The following is a 26,856-nucleotide window of genomic DNA, read 5'->3' as shown; positions in this document are numbered from 1 at the left end:
GAGTAGTGTAAATATTTACTGTGCTGCTCGCGGGTTGTCATTGTAAATGTGCTCATCCCCGCCGCCTCTTGGCAGACGAGATGGACCTTTAACCGCAGGGTGCAAGGGGGAGAGGAGCAGGGTGGCATGTCTATGTCAGTCGTGTTAGTTGCTATACCGTTTGACACGATCTGCTCAGAATGCAGGAAGTTCCGGACACTTTTCCCCCATAGGAAGCAATCTGTTCCGGGGGCCAAACTGACTCCATCGCGGACGCTTTAGTGACTGCCCAGGCCAGACTTTTGCGCAACGCGCTTCTACTGAAACCAGGTAATCAGGCTGATACCCGGCTTTTTTCAAGGTATTGGTTGATACCGGTATCAGTCACTCTTTTGTGATCATTTTATGATCAGGAACTAGAAATTATAAGAAAAGAAAAATGCTATTAATTTTGTGGAATTTTAAGGAAAAATGCTATATTAAGATATTTAAGGATTTATTTAAAATTATCTGTCATTGTTTTTATTCGTGAGAAATTGTGGTATCAGTACTTGGCATCGGTCACTACTCAAGAAATGAGTACAGTGGTCCCTCGCTACTTCACGGTTCACTTATCGCGGATTTGTATTTGGGTCCAAAATTCATACATTTCGGAGTTTATCTTGGGTTGTAACTCACTATTTCGTGGGTTTTTCAGAGATTATTAACCCCCCCCCTCTACTTCGCAGAAATTCACCTATCGCGGGTGGGCGTGGAATGTAACACCCGCGAGTGAGGGAAAACTGTACTTGTACTGATCTCAGTCTGTAAAAAAGTGTTATCAAACATTCCTATTTTCGATACTCGCAAAAGTCATGCATACTTAGATGTCACTTGTTGAATGCCATCACACACACGCACACACTGGAGACAAGAGAGAGGAGGGGGTTTTGGGCTCAGTTATAGATGAGGTGAAGGGACATTAGGTTGCCACAATTTGCGGTTATATATTTTAACGTGAGCCACTTAATGTTCCACTGGCTGCCGGCCTAAGTGCTGCTTTTTTGGTGCGGTTAGAGCGGGAACGGCATTAACATCGTGCCGCTCCAATATATCTTGGCCGCCCTGGATCCAGGCCTGATAATAGCATCTGTTAACACGCGCTAAGTACCATTATGTAGCACATCACTTCATAAATAATACGATTAGGCGACCTTGGGGCTTTGCAACGAGCCTTGTGTTTAAATGTTCTCATCATTTATTTAGGACGCGAATTAAAGGAAGCGCCACTTCAGGAAAAAGGAGGAAGAAGAGGAGGAGGAGGAGGACATAGCTAGCATTCATTTGCAATGCGAAGTGAAACATGACCAATACAGAGCTGGTGTGTTCTGCTGACATCAGCGTGAAGTTACCATCGGGCCATGGATAAACCAACCAAAATGGATTACTAGCATTCTTCTACTCATACGTTAATGATTGCCATTCTAGACTGTTTATTAAAAGTGTTAATACAAAGGGTTATGCATAAGAAACTGGTTGGGTTCAATACATCCAACAACGTTAACAACCACTGGTCTAGGGTGTATCATGCCTCTTGACCAAATTCCGATCGAATTATGCCTTAGTCCACTCGTAATGGTTCACAATTAGCGATAATGTTCATGTAATCCAGCACACATTTCCAGTCAGCGTATTTTTGCTCGCCAGCTTCCTATAATGGAACCCAAACAAAAAGTCAATACCAAGCGAGGTGCCTTTAAGTTCTGTGGGGAGATGGCGTGCATAAACACCTGAAAAGGTTCACCTGTGGCACATCAGCATGCCTTAACACTAAGGTCAACTACAAAAAAAGAGGTATAGTAGAAGTGGTGGTTCCTTGGGTGTCCACTCTGTTCCAATGGATTAACCCCAGTCAGATATGGACCTAACTATCCCATCTGGTTCTCAGTCAAGAGAGATTGGCAATACCATCAGTCATTTCAATTTGCCCTGAAACATTCCAGCCAGGCCAGGCTGCTGTTCAAATGGTATGCTGATGTGAAAGGTATCTCGGTTTCTATCGTCTCTATTCCACAGAGGCACCCCCTAACTCGACCTCCAATCCCCAAACTGCACTTGAACCGCGGCCAGGGTGGGCGCTCCTTAGGCTTTGCAATAAGGGTTGGAGCACCCCCAACCCCTTTGCGCTCAAACTAACCACTTTAGCTAAAGTGAGTGTTAATTATGGACAGGCAAAGCAGTCAATAAAAGGTTAATGCAAAAGTCAAAGGATAAATTCCTTTAAGCATTGCATCATTCCACCATCTCCACGACCACTGGCTACCTCGCAGGTCTCCAAATCAATACGTTTTACTGTAATGCGCTCCTCATCGATTTTTGCCCTTCCTCAGTCCCTCCTCCTCCGTGGCTTCTACAGTAATACTCAGTCAAAAGAGAGAAAGACAGAAAAAGAGAGAGAAACAAGTAAATACAACCATTAATCTCAGTTTGGGTTTTTTACAGTTTGCTTGGTCTTTCTCCCAAAGGCTTGTGAGGAAAGTGCACGGTGGTCCGCCATCACCACCGCCACACTTAATCTCTGACTGCCATGTAATCATGTAGCAGTCCACTCAAGTGGGGGGAGCGGCCACACATTAAATGGCCCTGAGCTCTTAACAGGATGGAAATCCACCTAATAGACAACATCAATGCTTCCGAACAGCGTAATTACACTGATAAATGCACAATTTTGTCAGCCCAAGTGAAAAAGAATCCATGGTGCAGGGACGAGAGACAACACTTACTGCTTACTGCTTACTGTCGTTTGTAACCTCGTGGGACCAAGATGGGACCAAGACTTTAGGGGACAAAGGTGGAGGTCTTTGGAAGGTGTACCAAGAGAATTGTTTTGGTTTTGGAAAATGACAACCTCAGAATAGTGTCATTTCTGTCTGAGTCTGAGACTTTCTGTCTCCAGTCCTATCCCGTTCTAGCTATGAGATGAGGTCGACAATACACTCCAGTGGGTCCTTAGTTAATCCCGGTTGGTCTTCAACATCCATTAAGTGGAGTTGCTAGTCTCTTTTGTCCGCAACTCATCTTAATGGATCCTGCAACTTCAAAGATACCCCACAAAAGTTGAAACGAAGGCACCTGGAATTCTTCTTGGTTCAAGAAGAATTTGGGGGGCATGGGGAAATGTCACTGACCAGGAGAAAGTACAGCTTTCTTCAACAGAACTATTGGATATTGCAATTACATGAATGGCTGAGAACAAATGGTAAATGTAATACACTTATATAGCACTTTTTTTTTTTTTTTTTTTTTTACACCATATGGTGCTCAGTGCTTTACAATGCATTATTCGTACACAATCCTGTACTCCCAGCAAATTCATAGAGTTGCTACAAAAACAAAAGGCACAGCTTCAGAATATCATTCCTTTACTAACTCATATTCCCATACTAGTTAATTTGCATTTTAGTACCTGTGATCACCTGTTCCCTTGTGGTACTACTGGCAAAGAGTTCTTTGCAGGTGCGAGCAGTTACAGCCTTGGCAACCCCTCATGCTCCAATTGCTGAGAATGCAATCAGACGAGTTGCGAAAAGCAGGCATGTTTCTCGTAAATCAAGCCAACCCTGAAGCTAAGTACGCAACGTGATGCTAAGGAGACGGAGAGTAAATTACCCAAGCGTATTTCTGTAACAGTTGTGAAAGCCGAGACGCGACTGAACACGTGCGTTTCTCATGCAGTAGGAGGCGGGCAGACAGACGGACAGGTAGCATTTAGCTGTGTGCAAATCTGTCAACGGCACAACAAAACGTTATCGAAGTCAAGTAGAGGGCATCGGCACAGTCAGATGTTTCAAACAAGGCTTAACCTGTGAAGTGAAACTTTAGCGCTCCACCCACGCCATTTCCATCCACATACAGCTGCACTGAAACACCTTTTTATACCGTTGTGATGAGTCTGCTTCACCCAATCATCAGCCAGGAGAGCATCCATCCAGCCATGTTTCTTTTTTTGGCCATCTTCTCATCCTGTTAACCAATAAACCATTTCATCCTTCCATCTTTCTTACATCAAGCTCCCTTACGTTCCATCCATTTTTAGCCTACCAGCCAGCATCCATCCATCCATCCATCCATACTACCTACCTACCCTTCGTTTACTAGATAGCCAGTCGGAGAGCCAGCCTATGCATTCATCCTTTCACAATCAATTATTTCATCATCAATCTTTCCAGCTAGCACCTTTACCATCCGCCAGTGTGGGCAAGACCACATTTTAAACATTCACTTAGCATCAATCACATGCCGTTGTGTCTACAGTTGCTGACTGTACAACTTTTACAATTGTTTGAGGTGGGCACTCGTATGGGGGAGGGCAAGAGAATAAAGAGGGGATGAAGGGAGGGTGGGTGTCCTACAAATACATGACACATGTTCATTTCTCTTTTGATTCCCTCTAAATAGCCTAGTCTAATAAAACTAACATCTAATACACTGCTTTGCCTTTAATCAGTGCTTGTTGTGCACACTATGCAGAATGCACCGGCAAGTCAGAGACGGGACCACCACTCAAGCTGCTGCTGAGGCACGTGGGCACCTTGGAGGTAGTTGCAGTCCATTTCAGAGAGTCTGTGAGCCCCCCCCCAATCTTGCAAGCCAAAGTCGAGGCCGCTCGTTAAACCACATGAAACAAATGAGGCTCGTTATTGGCATCGGACGGCATCAGGGAACGTGGCGACCCACGTTTTCATTGGGCCAGTGTGTGGAAAGATCTCAAGCTAGCTGGCGTGCACATGTAAGTATCCTTGTACCTGAGCAGCCTTGGCTTCCTTCACACCCTGAACGTTTGATGTGGCTTGGCATCCTGCCCTGTCTTACAGCATGTTAATCCACATGCAACTGAAAATCTCACAGACACAGTCAGCCAGGTAGCCTCTAAATAGCCTCCCATAATTGAAGGCCATAAAACACTATTGCAGTCTGGAAGTGCAAAGGAGGTAAAGCCCCTAAACTGCAGCTACCGCTTTCAAACAAAAAAACAGGTGGACGTCCATTAGGTGCTTAACAGCGTAACAAATTACCAAACACCCCGGCCTGCTCCTGCTCTTCCTCAGGCTATCGGATGGAATGTGGCTCTAATGTCAACACAGTGGCGAAATTTACGAGGAGACAAGTATTGTTCCAACGTAATCAGGTTCCAATAAAAAAAGAAAGAAAAATGCTTGGAGAAGGACAAACAGATAGGGTGCTCCTAGCTGTTTACTCTTCCAAGGTGGGAAGAGAAAGATCACCCCTCGAGGCCCTGGATAGATCTAAGTGGCTTGGAGAGAAACTCAAGGTGTGGGTGTATTTGCTGTGTGAGTTTAAGTCAAGCTAAGCCAAGTGGTAGTGTGTTCCAGTTTTCCAGGACCAAGTCAAGCAGCTTCTGTCCAGACCTGTTGTTGTGACGGTATTGTAAAATGATCATTTTGAACTCTTCCCTCTCAACTTCCTTCCGGCAAAACCTTGTAGGCATTATAAATACGCAGATCACGGCGATGATGGATGAGGCTGGCCCCTGACAGCCATTGGATAACACCTGACCCCGGCCACGTGAAGAGGTGGGCACAATCCCGGCCCGTCTTCGGGTGACAATGGCAGCAGGGTCAAGCTGGCCCAGCTAATTATATGTATCTTGTATCTCCAATTGCTAGGTTACAAGTCATCCCTGTTGCTGCAGGGGACGTGGTGTTAAGTTATGAACCCTTTTGTCTGAAGCTAGAGACTTTTTAAGTGTTTTCAGCTATCGTGTTCAAGAAATATGTATGTTCAGCTGCCCTACAAAGGCAAACAGACACACTGAAGTGGTTGTTGGGAACTCCGGAAATTAGCCGGCATGTGAACGCCAAGCGACAACGAGTACTTTGAAAATGTAGACAGTGGGAAAGAATAACGCACAAATCGCCAATTTTAAAAGTCAAAATATTGGACAAATCTAAGCATGGGGTGCCAACAATAAACTTAGTAAAACAAATTTTGTGACAATTTTTTTTTCTTTATAATATTGGAATTTATCATTTTCACCCAGTAATTATTTGCACAATGAAAAGTCAACTCGAAATTATTATCATTAAGATGGAGACCTGTTGTAAGAGATTCAAAATAACAACAACAAAAAATTACAACTTTAGCCTATTTAAAATGTAATATAACCTCTAAAACATGCAGGACTACGTCCCTCGAGGACTGGAGTTTGAGACCTGTGCTCTAATATAATAACACAATTTCATAAAAAAAAATAAATAACACATGCAAATAAACTTGTATCTGCAGTAATTCTTGGACAAATAAACCAATTACAGGATATAGTCTGTTTGATAAGTTCCCGGGCCAATAATGAAGGCTTTGATGACCTTTTATCTATCACTACCTTGACATAAATGAAATGTCAGATGGTAAAGGTTAGCGATAGCGATGATTGGATAGGTTAGACCTGAGATGACATTTGACTGGGCAAACAAAGTCAAGTCCAAAGAGTAAACAGTCAAAGTCCACGACTAACACAACCGTATACTTGTATATATTTTCTGTTATTTAAAGTACAGGATGAACCCACTCAAGAAATGTCAAGTAGGGGCAGACAAATTTGCTTAGCGCTGCTGAACTCCGGCCTAGTGTTGAGCGAACGTGTTCCATAAACGCTATAAGCCCCGAATGTGTGAGTCAACTCTTTGTTTTACCCTGCTAAGTGAATAGTGTCATTAAAGGGCCTCGGCATTTAAAATGCTGTCAACTGCCAACAATTTGTTTGGAGGAGCAGCCAAGCTTGGGCCCTGAGGCTCGAGAATGCGCTAATAATGGTGTGTTTATGTGTGGGCGTTGGTGAACACATGTGTACCTGCCTGCCCGGGTGTGTGGGTGTGTTTGTGTAACCTTTGTGTAATGGCTCACTGAAAGTTGCTCAAAACACCTGTTTGCGGTCTAACAGGTATTAAATGGAGTTTTGTTTGGTGTTATAACACGCCGATGGTGTGAAGAAAGAGGAGTGACACCAGTATTGAAATATCAACGCATACAAGCAGTTCCTTCATGGCGTATTTTTATTTTTTTCCTGACAGTGCCAATTTAAAACAGTTTACAAAAACAAAGCACTCTTTTGTCCACATCCAAAGTATGGTGATGTGACAAAAAAAAAAAAAAAAAAAAAAAGAATAAATAAAAAATAAACCTCCATAAGTGTAATGATGCAATTACAGAAAAGATCTGACAGCAAACCCCAATCAAAGAATACCAACTGTGTTTAGCAGTCAACAACCCTTAAAAGCTCTTGCATATCCAAATATCTGTTCAGTCAATGTCATTAAAATAAATAAATAACTCAAAGTCAAACTGAAAATATGTTTACTCAGTCACTAAACCGTAACGTACATTGGCTGAATAGAGTTGTGGTATTAGTCGGTTTAGTAGTTTTTTTTTTGTTTGTTTTTTTTAAGTCCTTTTTTTAATGCTCCTGGTGTATTAAGTGTATTTTATACATACTGTTGTATATTTATTTCTGTGAATATGTATACTGTATATGAAGATAATGTTTGAGGTGAGATCTTTTTATAAACCCGATATGAGTTTCCTCACCTCTCCACATTTTAATGTTACAACTGTTTTTATATTGTATTTTTGTCTCTGTGCGAATAAAATCACATCAAATCCATTTGCACATTTGTTCTAAGAATTGTCTCATTAACATCCAAAATTCAGCACTCCCATTCTAGAATGCAAATGGTGGATTGTGCTGTATTTTCCATCTATTTATTGTTTTTATAGCACATCTTTGAATTTCTAAGCTTTACAAATGACTTTGTAACCCTTTCCAGACTGCTATACATGATTAAATTTATTTCGCATCTCGTCTGGAACGTCTTTGGTCCATCTTTTTCAAGTTTTTTTTAGATCTTTTGGCCAGCTTCATTTTGTCAGACAGGTTCCACTCAAATGATTTCTCAATTGAACAGGTTTGGATGAAATCAGGCTTGGGTGGGGTAAGTGTAAATGAACTTTCCAAAGAAATTATGATTTAATAGGGGCAATTACTTTCATACAAAGCCAGGTAGCTTTGAATAGTTCCCTATTTAAAAACATTTTATGTTTATTAGTGTATTTTTGTCTGATATATATATATATATATATATATATATATATATATATATATATATAAAGTTCAGCTATTCTAGTGTGCTGATGTGAGCTTTTCTTGCGTGCCACTCAGGACGACGGAAACAACAAAGCATCCACAAACACCCATGGTCTGTGCCTTGACCAAATTCTCTGCCTTTACTGCTTCTTCGGGGTCAGCTGTGAGGCCGTAAGCAATCGGATAACTTCTTAGCCTTCGCAGAAGTCCAGATGGTGACTGATCCAAACACTAGCTCACAAACTCAGCTGCCGTGGCCGCAGTTTAACCCCCTACGCCAGCCCATGAGCGCGGGTGACGGCCAAGGTCGCAGACGCTCGCTTGAGAGGCGGGATGAGAGAGTGGAAGGAATTAGATCTGGGCTGAGCGGCCCTCATCTGGCTAAGCCTGGTAAGTAGCAAGACTAACAAGCTGAGGCACGGTGCTTTGGCTTTTCGCGCGCACACATCCACTGGCATGTACTCGTTAGCCGGCACGCAACACGGGAGGTAAACAAGGAAGGAAGGACTCCGAGGGGCTGCAGATGGTGCGCCCTGGGCCTGGTGACTGAACCCGCCAATGAGCTCCTTTCGGATGCAGTGCGGTGCTGATGAGCAAGGGCGGAAGACAAAGCACGGCGGAAGGAGGACGTCAGGTGGTGCGAATAAGGGAGTGGATGAATGGGTTCTTGACTTTTTTTGTGGATTAGCGTTTTAGGGTATGGGAAAACCCGAAAGGGGGCGATTCATTCGGGATAAGAATAGAACCAAAGCAATTTTCAAGCATGCCTAAATACAAAATAAATAAATGTAAAAAAAAAAAATGATCTAAACATGCCAATGTAACCCCCTGAAAAATACCACTTTGGCGGGAGACAGGAAGGGGTGAGGACAACAAGCTGTGAATACGGGAAGAGACAGAAAATCATTGAGAAGCTTGCCTTTATGAATCTTTGATGAGGGGAAGTGGGGGTCGGCTGCGCCTCTGGTTAAATCAGAGCATTCAGTGTGTGTCAGTGTGTGTCAATAAATAGGACTTGGACTAGGCCCAGGTTTCTGCATTTCTTGTCCCTTACAATCAGCTCCTGCCTTGTATGCGGAGCCGCAAACGTTAAAACTAACTTGTGCGCAGTACATCTTCTATATTTAATAGTCCGGCTGTCAACATGTTAAGGGCGCCGTAAAGTCATAAACACACGCTAACGTCAGATGAGATGTCGAGTTGCATGCTGTGTCACTAAACCTGTCACGAAGCAAAGAGGACATAACATTGTGAGTAGAATGTCAGGACATTCTCGTTTCAATTTGCTTGTTAAAAATAAATAAATAAATAAATCACTCAGCACGATGCAGTTCCACATTGCATGTTCTGCTAAGTATGCTGGAAACTGACAAATAATTTAGCACATATTTTTTTATTTTTTTTTATTTTTTTAGTACGTATATTGCATTCATATAAAATCTTTTAATGGAAAAAGTATTTCTTTATATATTTTTTTAATGGAGATTTTTTATTAGTGATGTCACTTTTTAGGGGGGTCGGTTATCAATGAACTCAAGTGGTCACCAATACAGATACCAATATACCGATATTACTAAGTACTTTTGATCCATAACCAGAAAAAAAAAAGACAGAATGTTAAAGAAAAACCTACTGTATATATCCCAATATAGCAGTTCCCCTTAAAATTACATGAAATTAATGGCAATTTTCTATTCTTCGAATTTGTCATTTCTAGTTACTCATCGTAAAACAGCCACAAGAGTCCGGCTGATAATGTCGTGAGTACCGATATCTTGAAATAAGGCCCGGGTATTAGCCAATACTTTTTTCTCGTATCGGTACTCGGCCATACAATTTTTTAGTGTAATGAATTTAACTAATATTATTTAGTGATGTAATTAATAAATACTATTAGTTTTATCGTACTCTTAGTTTGAGGCTATGTGAGTGTTGACTAACAACTAATGGTTCACAAAAAATTGACCTATGTAAAATTTGGACAGAATTTTTAATTTAATGATTTTAAAATTAAATGCATGGACAGAATAATTTAACAATTTATTTTTATTTTGGTAATTTAATTGTTGTCAGGTTTTTGTTTTGTTTTTTCCCTCTGGCCCGAAGTCCACTAGTTGAGTCCAAAGTGACAAAAGCATGCTTCTTTGAACTTTAAAAACTTTTTGATGTTTAGTATGATTGTCTTTGAAGCTATGTAAGCAATTGAATATGCTTCCATTGCTGCTGTTACGGTTAATAACCGCCTTAATAACTGCCTTTTCTCACCAAGCCTCACTCTCCTAACAAAGCGTCTATTCAGCAAGCATGGTGACGCTTGGGTTGCACCACAGCACTGTTTTGCACTCAGTCGTGATGTGTGTCGCAATATCTTGTCAAGACACACTCTCATCCAATTACCACCCACACACACACACACACACATATTTGAGGTTTTTCCCTTCATTGTTTGAGCTTCACACCTGTTCTTGGCTTTCGGACACATGAAACGCTGCTGACAACTGTTGGGCGGTTGTTTTAATTAAAATACAAGACGTGTTACAACAACCATCCTTCACATCACCACCGAAACTTCCTTCTAATGGATGTCACCCAGGCAGCAATTATCTCCTCAGGATAACGCAAGCTTGGTTACGAAACAAGACGAGCAGCGTAGTTGCACTCATCTCATCTTGCACCAGTGATGCCTCACAACTCATGTGTGTGTGTGTGTGTGATCCGCCAGAGGCCTTTTTAAGACAAGCATCTGTTGAGTCAGTACAGAGATGCCGCGGACGCTTTGGCATGTTCGCGATTCGTCTCAGAGTTGCCTCAGCTTGCGTGTTATGTGTATGCAGCAGGTACACACTTGGCTACGAAAGGAGCGATCCAGAAATAGTGCCCTTCGGATCACACGACACGTTTAGTGGGAAACCGTCTAAATTTAGTTCTGCAGGTGCCGCTTACCAAAAAGTCAGAGGTTTGGGGGCGGGGGCTGATATGGTGTTGATATCTGATTGGATGCATTTCGATATCATGAACTCCCTGAAAGTACCGGGAACCTTCAGAAGAGCGTTGCAGGTTTCGATTGTGGGAGCCAGAGTCAAAATTTACTTCTCGGTCATTTATATATTATATTTAAACATTAGAAGGGTAGAATTAGTTCTTAAGTGCAGATTGCAACAGATTGGATGGCAATTAACTTAATCAACACCATTTTTCGATAAAAGAATTACACAAAAATAACCTGTTGAAAAACATCCTTAAAACTGTTGGGTCAAAAGTTGGACTGATCAACTAATTTGGTTCAATTTGACCCAACAATGGGTGCTTTTTTTGTCTTTTTTTTGTGGTTGTTTTGTACACATAAAGATGGTTGAACCAAACTGGATTGTTTTTGATCCAAGAGAGGTATTTAATGAATGTTTATTGTGATTGCACATGTACAAATTATCATTATTATAATTATAATTATATATATATATATATATATATATATATATATATATATATATATATATATATATATATATATATATATATATATATATATATATATATATATATATATAAATAATTTTATTTATTTTTTTATTTATTTTTTTTTAAGCCATGAAGTCTCTGGCCTCATGGACAGAGTAACACACAATGCCAAGAACCTCCTACATGCATCAGTATAACAGTGGGGCTAATTTCACATAACCCTATACACAAAGGGTTTATGCAAACATGACTTGATAGAATGGGCTAGTTGAAAATCCAAAGTTGCTTTCAAGTGACAGTGGGAGGACTGCACTTCCTGAAACAGTATAATGCAGAAACACATTCAGCTTCCGCAGGTGTGACACCACTGTGCCAAAAGGTAAGCAGAGCTGCATTGACTTTTGTTGGATGCACAGATTATCGTTAGCTAATAGTGTTAGCTTCTGATAAGAGTCAGACAAACAATTGGCTCAGCAGTATATGAGGAAGGGTGAGAACTAGCTCACTGGCATGAGAAAAAAAATGGGCCAATGAGCGAGACATGAAATAGGCTGTGTAGCGTCTAGTATAATTCTTGATCATTTTTTTTTTTTTTTTGGCCAAGTGAATGTCACAGGCATGTTATTCAGACACATGGGAACTGTTTAGAATTTAAGGTGTAATTAAGGTGGAACGCAGATTGACATCTCAAGTGCCTGACTTTGCAAGTTTGCAGAGCTGCAATCCTTCCCGTAGCCTCAGGTGAAGAGCTGGTTTTTGTCTCCTGAAGAGCCTTACAGTGCCCCCTAATGGTCCCTGAGTGATTTTTTTCATTCAAAGCTCGGCTAACTTGTAAAGCTAAAAACAGGCCAGTACTTTGGGGAGCCTTTAACTTGTGCTTCTTATGCAGCGGACAAATCAATAGCGTCGTCTGAGAGGTGGAGTTGAGTGTGCTAGAGGGGGAGCTGGAGGGGCCCCCGCCTCGGCCCGCTGCCCCTCGGGCACCTCCTGAGGGGGCTTGGGGGGTCCATGTGGTACCTTCCTCCCTGTCTCCTCACTCTGCATATGTTCTGCATGGATGAGCCTGCACAGATAGTGTGCATGCACACATAGGATGGCGCTTAAACAAAGGACAGTCTCAAATGTTACACTCAAGTATGGAGCACCATAAAAGAAAATTGTGTATTGCCCCATCCCCTGACACCTGAGAGTACATGCATCATGGTCCAGACAAGACTCACGCCATGGTGGTGGTCTTTCACACAAGGACAGGGGGAGAAAGACCCCAAGAGAAAACCCCCGCCTGGGCGGTACTCATCTAAAGACTGCCGGGATTGATTGAGGACACTAAAAAGTCCAAGAACATTCTCTCTCCCATCTCTTTTCTTTTACTTTCAATCACAGCAAACATCAGTTGACAAGAAAAAGTGGAGGAGGAGGAAGAGGAGGCGGGAAAAACATGAGCCCACTGCACCATGTGCACTTGTCTGGCAGATGCCGGCGCTGACATTTGAGGCCATGGGGACCGTGTTGAGAGAGCAGATGCTCGCTGATGTACAGACACAGGCAAGTACATGGCAAGTACACAAGCGGCTCAAGCAGAAGGAAATCCGTGCAAACGCATGAATGGAAAACAAGGCAAGAGGAAGAGGTGGAAGAAGAAGGCTCCGTGTGATGAGACAACCATCAAAACTGAATTGACGGATATGAAATTATGGAATTGTCTCTTTGATAAAGAATCAGATGGAACCGTAAATAGGAATGCATAGGGGTGGTGGGTATGTTCATTCATTTTTGTACATTGGGTGAGCTGAAGCTTATCTCAACTGACTTGTAGAGAATTTAGTCTTCAATGGACCTAAGAGGTTCCACTGACCAAAAAAACAAAACCTGTCGGTGCCACCCAATGGCAACATATTTCTGCCCATAATGAAATCCTGTTTGTAGGCTATCAAGCGCTGTTTTAGCCAACGAGGAGACAGAAAAAGTAACGAAAGTTGCCAAATTGTGTCATGAGGTTTTGGCCATTCAACGTTTGGTCAATGGAAAGTCTTCAATTGAGTCTATCGCACAATTTGAAACGAAATAAGCACATGCAGAGTGCACACAGGAAGGTCGGATTAAAAGGGTCAAATGATGGTTAAAAGTAAACGTACAACATCCTTGTGAAGAAGAAGGCCTTATGTCTTATAGCACCCCAGGGCACAAGGCCAGGCCAAGAAGGCATGTGATTGGCGTGTAAGGAGAAAAGAGAACAAGCTGGAATAGCACCTTATGAACCTCAAACACGACATCAAGTAAACTTCTCCTAATCAGCTAATACTCCTTCTGCACTCTGACAATGAGAGTGACACTGCCATCTACTGCAGAGGATGTGAAATTACACTTTATTCTATTTAAAAAAAAAAAAAAAAAGGTTTTGAGAAACATTGACAAGCAACTATTCCAATTCACATCCACACCAATGGACAGTCTTCAATGCACCTATTGTATTATTGAAATGTTGGAGGAAGAAAACTCAAGCAAGCATGCAACCACCAGACAGGAGGGCCGGAGCCAAGATTCAAACCCAGAACCTTGGAATTGTAAGTCAATACTAACCACTAGACCCACCATGCTGCCACTTCTGCACGTAGAAATAAGTGGCGAATCAGTGATGAGAAGTTAACGAGAACAAAGCGCAGAGTGAAATCAGCATCGCAGCTCATCTCCGGCTGAGAGGAACTAAGTTTATCCTACGGAGGTCCGCAGGCCCTATTATGGAAATGGCTGGCTGGCAGCCTCTTTGGTTGCTTGTAAACAGGATCTTGGTAAGGCATATAGCCTCCGGTGGGGCCCTCGGTGAGAGGCTGGCTTGGTGGCGCTTGCCGAATGCCTCCGATGGTCCCTTCCTCTATGACGTGCCTTCCTTTTCTGCAACCTGCCCAAACTGCGATATTGAGTAATTTATGAAGCGAGGCGGGGGCGGCAACGGAAACGGTATCTGCACATCCTGACAACGAGTACATGACATGTTCCACATGTCTTGCCGCGAAACTACAAAGAGCCTTTTTGTTTTGATGAAGGAAAAAGAAGAAACTTTTTTTTTCTTTTTTTTTTTTTTAGTGGATGAGCCACGAAGAAGCGTTTGCACCACTTTTTGTGAGACAAGGTGATAAATAAGACCACAAAGAGTTAGCAGTTACATTAAAACTATTACTGACGCTTGGCTTCGCCCACGCCAACAACGCAATCACCGCTGTGTAAACTGTAAGCCGATTCTATCGTCAAGTGAAGTCTTGACACTCTCTCATGTTTGCGTTCCGCTCTGGTGAACACGTCAGTCGTAATCTGGGATCCGCTCTTGTCTCTCCACCGCTAAGATGCTGTAGCTGGCACAATTAGCGCCCCAAATTATCTTTGGTGAACACAAAAGTAGCGGTGGCGTGACACGAGTCGCTACACAAAAGTAAACAACTTCATCTCGTGTCGGAAATGTGTGTCAATGTGATTGTGCAAAGAAAATAAATAAAAAAATAGTTGCCCCGTGCATTGGGTTAAGGGACCGTCTGCTAATTAACAAGAAGTCTCTTCTCCTCCTCGTCAGTTTCTCTTCAAACAAAAAAAAACAAAAAACTTCCTGCGGGACTCCTTTGTTTGGACCGAGGCATCATGGGTAGCCTTATTTACAGAGTTTTAATTGCTCTGGTGATCTGAGGGTAACGCGTCTTGTCGTAGTCACCCGACAATAGAATGGTTGCTCTGGCTGACAATTGTAATAAAATGCTACACAGTGTCAGGAGGAAGGAAAGGGGAGAACGTCGGAGAACAGGGACGAGGTACAAAATCCGAAAGGATGACATTCCAATGTTGGCGATGTAACCCAAATTCGGTGGGACGTACCGTAGTCATCATCATCGCTAAACCACAGAAATGTAGTAGTAAAGTCATAGGGTAAATACTTGTTTGAAATCAAATAAAAACAGTACGTAAGGAGCTAAATGAGGAGTAATAACGCCAAAGGTTGAACACATATGCACACACATGGACATTTTACAGTCTCCAATGAAGCGAGTTTTGATCTTTTTAAACATTCAATTGAAATAGTGCCAGATTTATTCTGCCAAACTACAGCAATGGTACAATGCGGATATAACTGAGAGGGAGAAAGAAAAAAGGTGAGAATACTTTGGATGCAAATATTCTCTCCAAGGGAGGAACTAATCCGAGCAGGCGGGAAGCAGCGATGAGAACGGGACTGTTGTCCAAGGAAATGATTGCTCTCCCACCTCAACGTGACAGCCATGAGAAGCTCACCGCTCCCGGACCTCTGAAGTGGAACCGCGGAGAAGACGTGCGGCGTAACCGTCACATAACACACACCTTAATACAAACACACTACACACACACACATAAATCTGGGAAGAGGAGGTAGGTCACTTACAGCGAGAGATTAGCGTCAGCAGGAGTGTGACTGTCAATTGCTGCTGTCCCTAATCGAGCCTCCCCTCCCTATTATGTACTTTTATAGTCATTTAAGAACATTAACTCACATTATGTAGTATTTTTTTAAAAGTTGCCCAATATTTTTTTAGCTCAAGATCTAAATAAAATTCAAATATATGATCCTTAGCTAAGACAAACGCTGGAAACAAAGACTGGCCAATCATTGGGACCAAAATGACGACAAGTGCTATTGAAAATGGATGAAACTTTTGAGCTGACCTAAACACAATTACAAGTGCAGGTATATCTATTTTAGTTCAAGGTTCCAAACTTGTGGCGCGCCTCTGCTGAGAACACAAACGGCCCTCTGCAACAAAGTTTCCATGAAAAATTCAACAGCCAATCAGCTGGCAATTATTCTCTTTAATCTCCTAGAGGCAGCCAATGGGGATATGCCCGGCGGTGGTGGAGGTGGCCCACGAGGGTTTAAACGCCTTCGGATCCGCACAGTCCAAACACTTCTTTAGAATTTTGCTCATAGAAAGTAGTACTGGAATACTTTTAAAACTGCTTTCGTTTTACTGATGAGTGAAACCACGGCATGAATCCAATGCAAGAAACTGGGTCTTGTTGCTTCCTGAACCCGCCTCCATCTGCTGTATCTGTCCTTAACCACCTTGATGATGATGATGATTAATTTTTTTTTTGATGAGTGTTTGTTTTGTGTCAATGGAGCCTGTTAGAAAGACTCCCCCGTCCAATCTATCTCCACAAACACCGTCGCCCTTCACTCTGATCGAGAGCACGTGGAGCAGCTCAATACCAACGACCATGCCCTCACGTTACCTTCAGCATCCGACACGAGCAACATCTCCAATCCATCGACAAGTACACTGTGAAGCTTTGAGTCTTTTTACCGCGCATTTTATGAATAAACACATTTAATGCAATGTAAGCCGACTAACGCTGAGGTTCTCTGTGGATTACAAATGAGTCTGAAATGCAGACAACATTATTGCCAGTAATTCCTGAATATGCTTATGAAATATAAATGAAGAGTTTTTTCCCATCAAGTCAATGCTCAACCCTACCCCTACACAGAATGTTTGATTTATTTCATCATCTATAGTTAAAACCAAAATGATTTATAGCTTGTACAAACTAAAGAGAATTGTATTAGACGAGTGGTAAGACATTGTAGTTGTACACATCTCACTGATTGATTACTATCATACTTACTATGACATATGTTCTTTTAACAGTACAAGTTTTTCGAAAAAATAATAATAATAATAATACTAAAACAAAAAAACTTGTTTTCTTTTTCTTTCTTTTTTTACTTTTATTTTATTTTATTTTATTCCTCTCGGACATATAAGTACAACAGATTTCACCGATCACATCAACAACTTTCAAGTTTCTTTCAGCTTTACTCTTGTATTATTATAACCTCACAATGTGGATGGTTATCAAAATAGTAGGACAGTTTTGTAAGTATTAGGACTTTTTAAAAAGGTTTACTTAAAAAAAAAAAAACTAAAAAAAAAAAAAAAAACTAAAAAGACTATTCACATACAATTATGAATATTTATTTTGACCAGTTCGACTTGCTAATCAAAAACATTTCTCAAGATATAGTCTATTTACAGAATATCCCTTTGAATATCATCCTCTTACTCTCATAAATGAATTTAAAAGTATATATTTATTGTTCAATTTTTTTCCAAAACAAAAACAACTCAGAACTGGTTCTATAAAAATCACAAATCTATTCCTCGACGACGACAACTTAAAAATATTAATTTCCTAAAATTGGGACTTTTTTTTTTAAATTAACAGTCTTCTGTTATTCAGACTTTTTCTCTGAATATGATGCATTACTTCTCTCATAATTTTATAACGCAGTCAGTGAAGCTACTCCTCTGTATAATCAAACAACGCAGAATAACTCAAAATATGCAGTGACTGTAATGCACAAAGTTATGCATTTAACTTAGTATGACTTGGCTTTATTGAAATGACATATCACTTCACTAATCTTACACACTATTGCCCCTTATCAATTCCATTCTCAGAAGATACCTATTCAACAAATGCTGTCTGGTATGAATAATTCTACGGTTAAATGGTTATAACTTGCTGATTCCGATGACGAAGAGACAGATGGTAGTTTGGATCAATGTTGGAAAAGCAGGAGCAGCAGCAGCAGCAGCTTGACAGGCTCCTTAGCCGCATGGCTGAGTGCGTAACGAGGAACACTGCTGCTGAACACCTCTGCACAAAGACGAGGCTATTTAGTGTGGCGACGAGGGGAAGCACAAATGTGCACAAACACATCAGGAGCGCCAAATGCTGCTACACACATGTTCACTTTATTGGAGCACATGTGTGCACTGACATTACTCAAATATATGCCTACAGACGCATACTCGCACGGAAATACCACTAAGGGACTCAATAGTGCTGATTTTCCTTGTCAGCTGCTGGGCAGGCACTGCTTTAAAGAGACATCAATCTGTGATGTCAGCACTTACCTAATGAACCTTCTCGGATCGATGGAAGCACTGGTTCGCTACACGCCCCGACTGTGCTGCCTGCCTCGCTTTTATGTTCTCTCTCACGCTATGCTAGAGTGTTCGTGCCAAAGCAGGCCAACAAAAGCCCCCGACGAAGGCGCAGTTCAATTGGGTTCATCAACTCCCATCATATTGGGAAACTTGGGTGTGTGGGTTTCAGTAACAAAACAAGCGATGAACAGGAGCTTACAATTCCAAGATTGAGCTGAAGACATGGGATTCAATGGGAGTATAGATGGTTTGATCTCAAGGAGCTGAGTTATTATGTGGCAAGTCATCAAATTATGCTGCAATGCTCCAGCCACATGCTCAAATATTAAAAAATTGTGGTCGAAATTTGGTTGCACATTGACAATGTGCATGTTTTTGGAATCTAAGGGAAATTGCAATTCCTTGAGATTTTTTTTTTTGCTGACGTCTCTCATGTCGTCACACGCAATGATAATCTAGTTGACTTTTAAGGCATGTTTTCAGAAAATCGGGTTAGCACTCAAATTTTCCCACTTACTCGTCTTTAGAGGTTCCACTGCAGGATGAATAGTAGCTGAAAAAATATGAACATATGTCATTGTTTAACCCTAGGAAAACCAGTGACTGTTTTCGTTGACCCATTTCGAAAAAAAGCCAAGGTCACTCGAATTGAACTTGAAAGAGGGCCTGGCCCAAAGACATTAGCAGCACCGCTACACCTGTGTGAAATGCTCACTCTCAGCACACACAATACAATCAGCTCTAGATGGCGGTGGATGAAGATGTGGAGACAGCAAAATTAGATTAGTTCCATTTCCTTTGATCGGGCCTTCGCCCCGTCCCATCTCAAATGTGACACCTTGAAACGCGGTCACCTTCCCCCCGCGCCACTTAATTGACCAGAATAAACATATTATATTGCGATAAGTGCCGCGATTGTAACAAATCGTGTGGCGTGACTGACACAAATCACGGCATTAGCCGCACATCTCTTATCACCGGGGCCTTCCTGTGCCTTTTTTTTTCTTTTTTTTTCAATAAACAATCCCCGTTGACAGCAAGGTGGCGGCGGTGCAGTCAGGAGGCGGTGAGGGTTCGGCGTTTTAAAGGCGGGCGAGTCGAATGGGCTCGTGATCCCACGTTTACCCACTTATCCATTCAAAAAGTCATCTCCTTCCATCAGTGCCTCACTCAACGCTGCACGAGAAGCATTATCTTTCCACAGGGGCTATCACTCACAAATGCTGTCTCCTATATGCAAGCAGCCTGGCCTAGATAGTTTGTGTACGTCCGTGTGCAATTCGATGTGCGCTTGGCACCGGGTGTCTATTGTTGAGGGTACGTGCATTGCTTTGAAGGGCAAGACGGGGAGGATGATATATGGGATTTGTGTCTTCAAATAGCACAGTGGACCTGCGAGTCTGCATTGTCACATCAGAGCATGAAGCCTCAATTTTTAGCCCTTGAATGTTCATCTGAGATGTAGTGACGCAAAGAGGGAAAATGTGCTGTGGTCTGACGAGACCACATTTCAAATTGATCTGAGAAATCATTTCCTCCGGGCCAAAGAGGAAAAGGACCATCTGGATTGTTATCAGTGTTTCCAATTGCTCTTAAGGTTGAATTCATAGAGGGTTTTTAGGTGATGCTTTTTTGGTAAACACCAAAATTGAAATAGGCCCAGCTGTTAATTTTTGTGTGTGGAAGTATGAACAATAGTGTCTATGAACTGAAATAATGTGTTTTTCTTCATCCATCTATTTTGTGTATCTCATCAGGGCTGCAGGTATACTGGAGTCTATTCCAATTGACTTAGGGCTAAAGGCGGGATACATCAGGACCGGTCAACAGTCAATTAGAGGGCAGATTTAGCTTAATTAAACAAATATTCACACTCAACTGGATACCTATTTGAACAGTGAGTGTTTGATTCATCTAACATGCATGTTTTTGATTGTGGGAGGAAGGTAGAGTACCTGGAGAAAACCCACCCAAGCATGGGGAGCACATTCACACATTCCAATGGTGATTTAAACCCAAATCTCCCGACTGTGAGGCAGGTGTGCTAACCACTTCCCCTCCATGCTCCCGCGATTTTCTTCCGCCGGGAAAAAGGGAGGTGGCAAATTGAGATGAGGTGTCTACTAGAGGAAATAACGGTACCGAACCGTGCCATGGCGAACTGAACTGAACTGGAAAAATTGAGCCTCCACACTGGCAGTGTGATGAGTCCAGGAGTGTATCCCACCTCTCGACCATCTGGGACCCCCTAGTGGTCAAGAAAATGGATGGATGCATTTTGAAATGGTCCATAGCAGAGGAAAGGGAATTGAAGAACTACTTGGAGGAATGAGGAAGACGGAGGCGGGGCTGGTTACGACGTGAGGAAGCTGACGTGTTAATAAGTGAATCAGCGTCCCTCCACTAATGTTGCCTGTGTAAATAAGGCCCTCATCTCCTGCCGTCACATACGCTGGCTTTCCAGCCCATTAGGCCCAAGCTGGCTGCCTGAGACGGCCCACTGCTCACTGGAGACTCATTTAAGTGTCTATAGGCATCTGTGGCTGCTGATAGGGAGCCCACACCAAATTAATGGGACTGTGGGCGCTGCCAGCCAGCTCTCTTGTGCTCCACACTCACAGATCACCAGCAGGTATGTTTGAATGCATGAGTGGGCACACCTACCTACACACACACGCCATACGCACACACACATAAACAGCGAGACAGATGCACACTCTCTCTGTGGCTTTTATGTATGCAGGCTAAACTAACCTTTGCAGTAAAGACTGAGCAGCTTTATTAGTTTAGGAAATGGCTGTAATTAAGGATAATTCATAATGACTGCTTCTTGCCCCTTAGCGGTATTACAAAGGAGGGCCAGGCTAATTTTGACTGCTTGTAGTTTGTGCACTAAGGCGGTTATAATGTGAGGAATACATTCTCGGAATGGACAAAGGTGCAGTGGAACCTCAGAATTGGAAGAACCACAAAGGAAGTCGAAAGGAAGTTGCTAATGTTGGCTGCTAGCTAAACATTAAATGCTTTACTTTAATGCATGAAGTTATGTTTATTGTTCAAACACAACCTGCGCAACCTTTAACGTCTTTAACAATGTGCTATCAGCTAAAGTGACCTACGGTCAAAATTAATAGTGATTAATCTGTGTTAATACATGATTAATGCGATAATTTTTTTGATTAATTAAATAGTTAACACTAACTTTGACAGCACTAGTACAAATACAAACAAATATTTGAAAACTACTGGCATCCAAGAATTAACGTAATGAGTCCAGTAAGGACTCATCTGCTGACCGAAACACTATCATTGGCCTACATTTGGACATTTGGAAGCATGGGCCTACATTAAATCTGGCCAGAGCCTTCACAATCAGTACTAATGGCCAATGTAACATATTATCAATGGTACTGTAAATCAGATTTAAAATTCTTCCTCACAATGCCAGCGAGCCAGTCCTCGATGGCCTCAGGACTTTCCGTCCTCTGATTGGTTGGTCAGAGCTAAATTTGTTGCAGCTAGTTCGATGAATAAAATATGTCAGCAGCAATCTGCACAATAATGAGCATCATCTGGTGAGTTTGATGTGATATGAAGTGGTGGATTAAGTCACGTAAGTCTCTGCTGGAGGCCCAGGTACCAAATACATGGACAACTGATAGCTTACAAGGTAGTCAAGTGATAGCGTTAGCTGCTAGCTCAAAGACAAAAAATCCTCGAGAAAAAAACAAAAAGGTGGACAAAACATTCATGTTTGATGTATCAATGCAAAAATACCTTCCCTTTTCCCTCTCCATTATGTGTCTGTCAGCCCCCTAAAGCAGTGTTACTTTATATGAAATGTATATTACAGTAGTTAACGTCTTAATGGAAATGAAGAATAAGAAGAAGGACAGAATAAGAAGCAACAATTGGGCTAAGATTTGATATACACAACATCTTCAATTATTGATCGCATTCAGATTTTTTTGTTAATTCTGTCCGAGCCACAAAAGTTCTATATGCTCATGTGTATTTCATAAGAGGCGTTGGCAGGGCCGCCTGTGCTCACACAATCACTGTCAACCTACTTAATGACCAAAGTGCATCGCAAGTGAAGAATGGGCGGAGTCCCCGGGAGTGCAAACATGAAGCGGAATGGCGAGCATCCTCCATGTTGAAAGGCCTTGTAACACTCCCACTCTCCCGATGCATCCCCGCTTTTCCTTTAGCTAGATCAAAGGCAATAAGGCCCTTTAAGCAGAAGTAGTACAGATCCACCCGAGCTGGAGGAAGTCAGCACAGCAACATATTCTGTCAAGAGTGTGCCATCCCAGTATGTTTTGACAATGTGTGGAGAATGATCTATCAACACCCCTCCATCCCCCTTTTGAGCAATTGATGCTCCTTCACCCCTGAAAATCCACCTTCTACAACACGATATGATCGGACCTGCCGGGCAGAATAAATGACAAATGCTTGCAGGACGGAGGTGAGACCCTCCAGAGATAGGAGATGGAGAGTGCAGGGACAACTTTATCAAATTCCAAGGTAAAAGAGGTCAGGTGGAGAAAAGGACGGAGGGGTGGTTGCAGAGTGTAAAGCTGAGTGAAAACACAAGCGCTCCTCTAATACCTTTCATAAAGAGAAAAGCCCCCTCATCCGGCCAGCTATGATTAAATACAACCTGAGTGCTCAAGAACAACCCCCCCCCTCACCCTCCATACCCGCCATCCTCACCAGGATCTCGAGTTTGTGTGCACGGACACCGGATCAAGGGTGAGGGTAAAAGCAATTTGTGAAGAACTTGTCGGGTGAATGAAGTGGATGTTTTGGGGCGACTCCGGGGACGGATGGCAGCCATCTTTGTGGGGGTGTGATGGAGGGCCTGAAGCTCTCTGACATAAGCAAGGCCGTAGTTAATGTGGGCGTCTGGAAGTATTGCCACCAATAACAAATACAATCTGGCCCGCTTGACTTTTCTTGCCTCCCTGCTAGGCTAAGCGTCCCCACTTCGATGAATAGTAGTCGCCGCCTGCATTACGTTCCCCATTGAAAAACACCGAATAGCAATCGCTGAATGTCGACTGGTTGGCCAGCCACTACCCAAAGTCCCACTAATCCCCAACTTCCTCATCATCTCCTTTGGATCACTTAGCTCGGTGTTCTCTACCTTTATTGCAACACGGTTCATCATTTTTGACATTAGAGAACATGATTTTCTCCTCTCAATTTACTCACAAATTTTACTTAATGTGACATTTGTTCCTGTTTAGTTAAACAACAAGCCATCATTTTTTTTATGAATGGCAACAGGTGGATACACAAGTTAAATGTGCCTCCTGCCTTGAATGGCACAACATTGCATTATTCTGACTGCCACAATATGTCGCTAGCAAAGATAGATGTGTAAAAAAACAAAGCAAAAAAACTCCTTAGAGCCACAATGCTAGTGGTGGCCTTTTGCACAGTACTGTCAATATTAAGAAATGCTCCAGCAGGAGCCTTGAAAACAAGCAAGAGCAATGACACATGCATGTGAGGAGCCACTATACACCACAACCTTATTACATATGCCTATGTGGTCCTCAGAGATAGAGAGAAATTGGACCATCAGTGTCACAGCGCTGAGGCTTGTTTTAGGTGATCTAATAGAAGGCGATGATCCGCAGGCTTCCTCTGAGGCGACGGAGGCCTCCAGAGACTCCTCCAGCCCCCCCGTATTAAGAATAAACACATGCGGGCGGTGGAGTCTATTTGGCCAAGAGAGAGTGATGGCTAGCATGTCGCCTATGCTGGCTCAATAAATCTCCATACGGGCCAGAGAGATGAGCACCACTTATCTCATCAGCCGCGCCACGGATGCCTCGCGACCGCTCGCCGCCCGCCACTCACACCTCCGATTTATCATAGACAAGCGAGGGGAGGAGCAAATATGGACGGGAGAAGCAAAAAAAAAAAAAAAAAAAAAGCAGAGGGGTTGAAAATAAAATATAATATGTGAGGTGGTGGTGGGGGGAAGAAAAGACATATTGAGAGGCAGGGGGCAAAGGCACATAATGCAGAAATATCGAGAGCAAAGAGAAAGGTTTTGCAGGGAAAACACGGGAGGCTCCGATGCAATAAACTAAAAATAAAAAACTGCAGGGAGATGGAGAGGGGAGCGCAGGGGCTAAATGTCACCAGCTCCTTGTCAGAGGGGAGGCGGGGAGCGGGGATTGCTGTTGATGGCGGAAATCTGAGAGATTCAGCAGTTTTTCCAAAGACACTGGGGCTGTTTGTTTTCTCACATCCTTTTGAAGAAACCCCACATTTGTTTGTACGTACTTGTATATTAACAAGTTAGTATTGCGTCCTACTCCAAGCATAAGTTAAGGTATTACCCAAAAAGTCCAAAATTTTGACACAAATGACCATACTTTGGAATAAGGTTGACTATATTCTTTTTTTAAGAGGCTTGACCCCCCCGACTTTTAACTCATTCACTCCCAGCCATTTTCACAGAAGCAGTCCCGTTCGCTCCCGGCTGTTTTACTGGATTTTGACTGATTTTGCAAGGCCCACAGAATATTGTGTTCAATTGCTATCAAAGCATGGAACCTATCAAAATAAAGATTAAAGTCTCTTCTTTCATCAGGAAAAAAAAGTATGTTTCTATCTGTTTCCGTTTTGCAGCAATTATAATTAGAAGAGAGTTAAGTTTCATCAGTTTTCACAAATCTATTTAAAATTGTAAGTAATTGAGCTTTTTTTCTACATGGCCTGGTTGATCTCCTTTGCTCTGCTGCCACCTGCTGGCCGTTTGTGTAATAATTACCATTTCTGCAACCGTTCTTTGCAGTTGAGAGGCTGCATCAAAGCCTTCTGTAAAAAAGGCTAAAGGTAAAGTAAGGTAAAAACAAAACAAAAAAACGTATAAAGACGTCTTTGGGACACTTAGAACATAAAAAAAAAATGTATTTATACATTATTGGGAGTAAATGAGTTAATATGATGTCATATTGTCTCTACCTGTATTTTGTGAATATGTTGCTTTTCTTTGAATTGTCCTTTGTTGTCAAAGATGACAGTCTGATGGTTTGAAGCTGGTGATGGTAAAAAAAAAATATGGAAAAATAAAAGACTCGTCAGCCGTGCATGGATGGGGACATCAGGGCGATGGGGCGACCCCGTCCATGCACTGTTGCCGCCTCTCTTCCGCCCCTCTCTCTGTGAATTAGTGCGGCGGGGAATGAAGGAGGGTTGCGAAGGTGGATGGCGGGGTGGGCGAAGGGAAACAGATGGGTATAATATTCTCATCACTCTTCAGTCGGCGGCGAGGAGCGTGGCCCAGGGCACTCGGCGGCCCTGCCAGCCGCCTCGCAGACCCCGCAAATATTCCTAAAGCTCCATTTTTCATATTTCCCTGTATGCATAAGGAGATGAAAAATCATCCCATCATTTGTATTGTCTGACTGAGGTTATACACAAATATTAGTTTATATACTGCACCTAAGATTGCCTCTCTAAGCAAGATGGATTGGTCCTTTGTAGGTGGGGGTAGAGGGGGGGCAATATTCCCTAGAAACATATTCAGTCCATCATTTTTGCTGTGCTGTAAGCAGGTATTACGAGACACTGCTCATGGTCCACATTAGGGCCTTAATTGGCAATTTTGAGTAGGATAACACTCATGGTTTTCCCTCTATATTCATTCTGCACACTTAGCGGACGCTTAGCGAAAATAAATATTAAAGCAAAACAGGCAAAGGAATCAATTGGACTGGCGAGAAGCGTCTTCAAATCACAGCGCAATTGATTTCCGTTAGCTCTCGCGTGTGCACCGAGAGAGGGTGGGGAAAAAAAGTGGGGAAGGAAAGGGAGGTGTGAAGAAGTTCTGGGTCAGAAAACAGCGAGTGATTATTTGCCACTCAGCCAAGTGTAAAACTCATTAGACAATGTATAAATGCCTTTATTCAAATCAATGGCTGACAGCCGGCCCCAAAAAAGCATGGCAAATTTTTCATCGGCGCACAAAGTGTAAGTGGTGAAAAGTAATTATCAAAGTCCATCGTGGACCTAATTGTCTCGCTGTCTTCAGATCGATACTGCGGCGGAACATAAGCAGCTTTAATGGCAAAAGTAAAGAGTGGAATCTATAAGAAACTACAATATTAGAAATTGTTAACCACTAGTGGAATCTCTAACAACCAATACAATCTATAACCACCCTCATTGGAAATAATGGAAACGATCTGCTCCGTCAGTTACAAAAGCGAGTCATTTGAGTGGTCAACTTGCACAAACACTTGCTATGTTTAGAAAACAATAAAGGTAAAAGGTGCTCTC

At 42.3% G+C, this 26,856-nt stretch overlaps 1 protein-coding gene and 1 long non-coding RNA gene across 2 annotated transcripts in view; one reads left to right on the top strand and one right to left on the bottom strand.

Annotated features, from left to right (window-relative positions):
* fto (FTO alpha-ketoglutarate dependent dioxygenase) overlaps positions 1-26,856 on the bottom strand; it is a 136,246-nt gene that overhangs the window by 3,654 nt on the left and 105,736 nt on the right. The gene's annotated exons all lie outside the window — the stretch shown is intronic.
* Positions 165-7,131, top strand: LOC144017802 (uncharacterized). The gene is made up of 3 exons (XR_013283256.1): positions 165-309; positions 4,489-4,747; positions 5,464-7,131. It is a non-coding gene; the product is annotated as an uncharacterized LOC144017802 (long non-coding RNA).

This window comes from Festucalex cinctus, chromosome 4, assembly GCF_051991245.1.
Source record: "Festucalex cinctus isolate MCC-2025b chromosome 4, RoL_Fcin_1.0, whole genome shotgun sequence".
Taxonomy (NCBI): Eukaryota; Metazoa; Chordata; class Actinopteri; order Syngnathiformes; family Syngnathidae; genus Festucalex; species Festucalex cinctus.
This window is presented reverse-complemented; position numbering and strand designations above follow the sequence as displayed.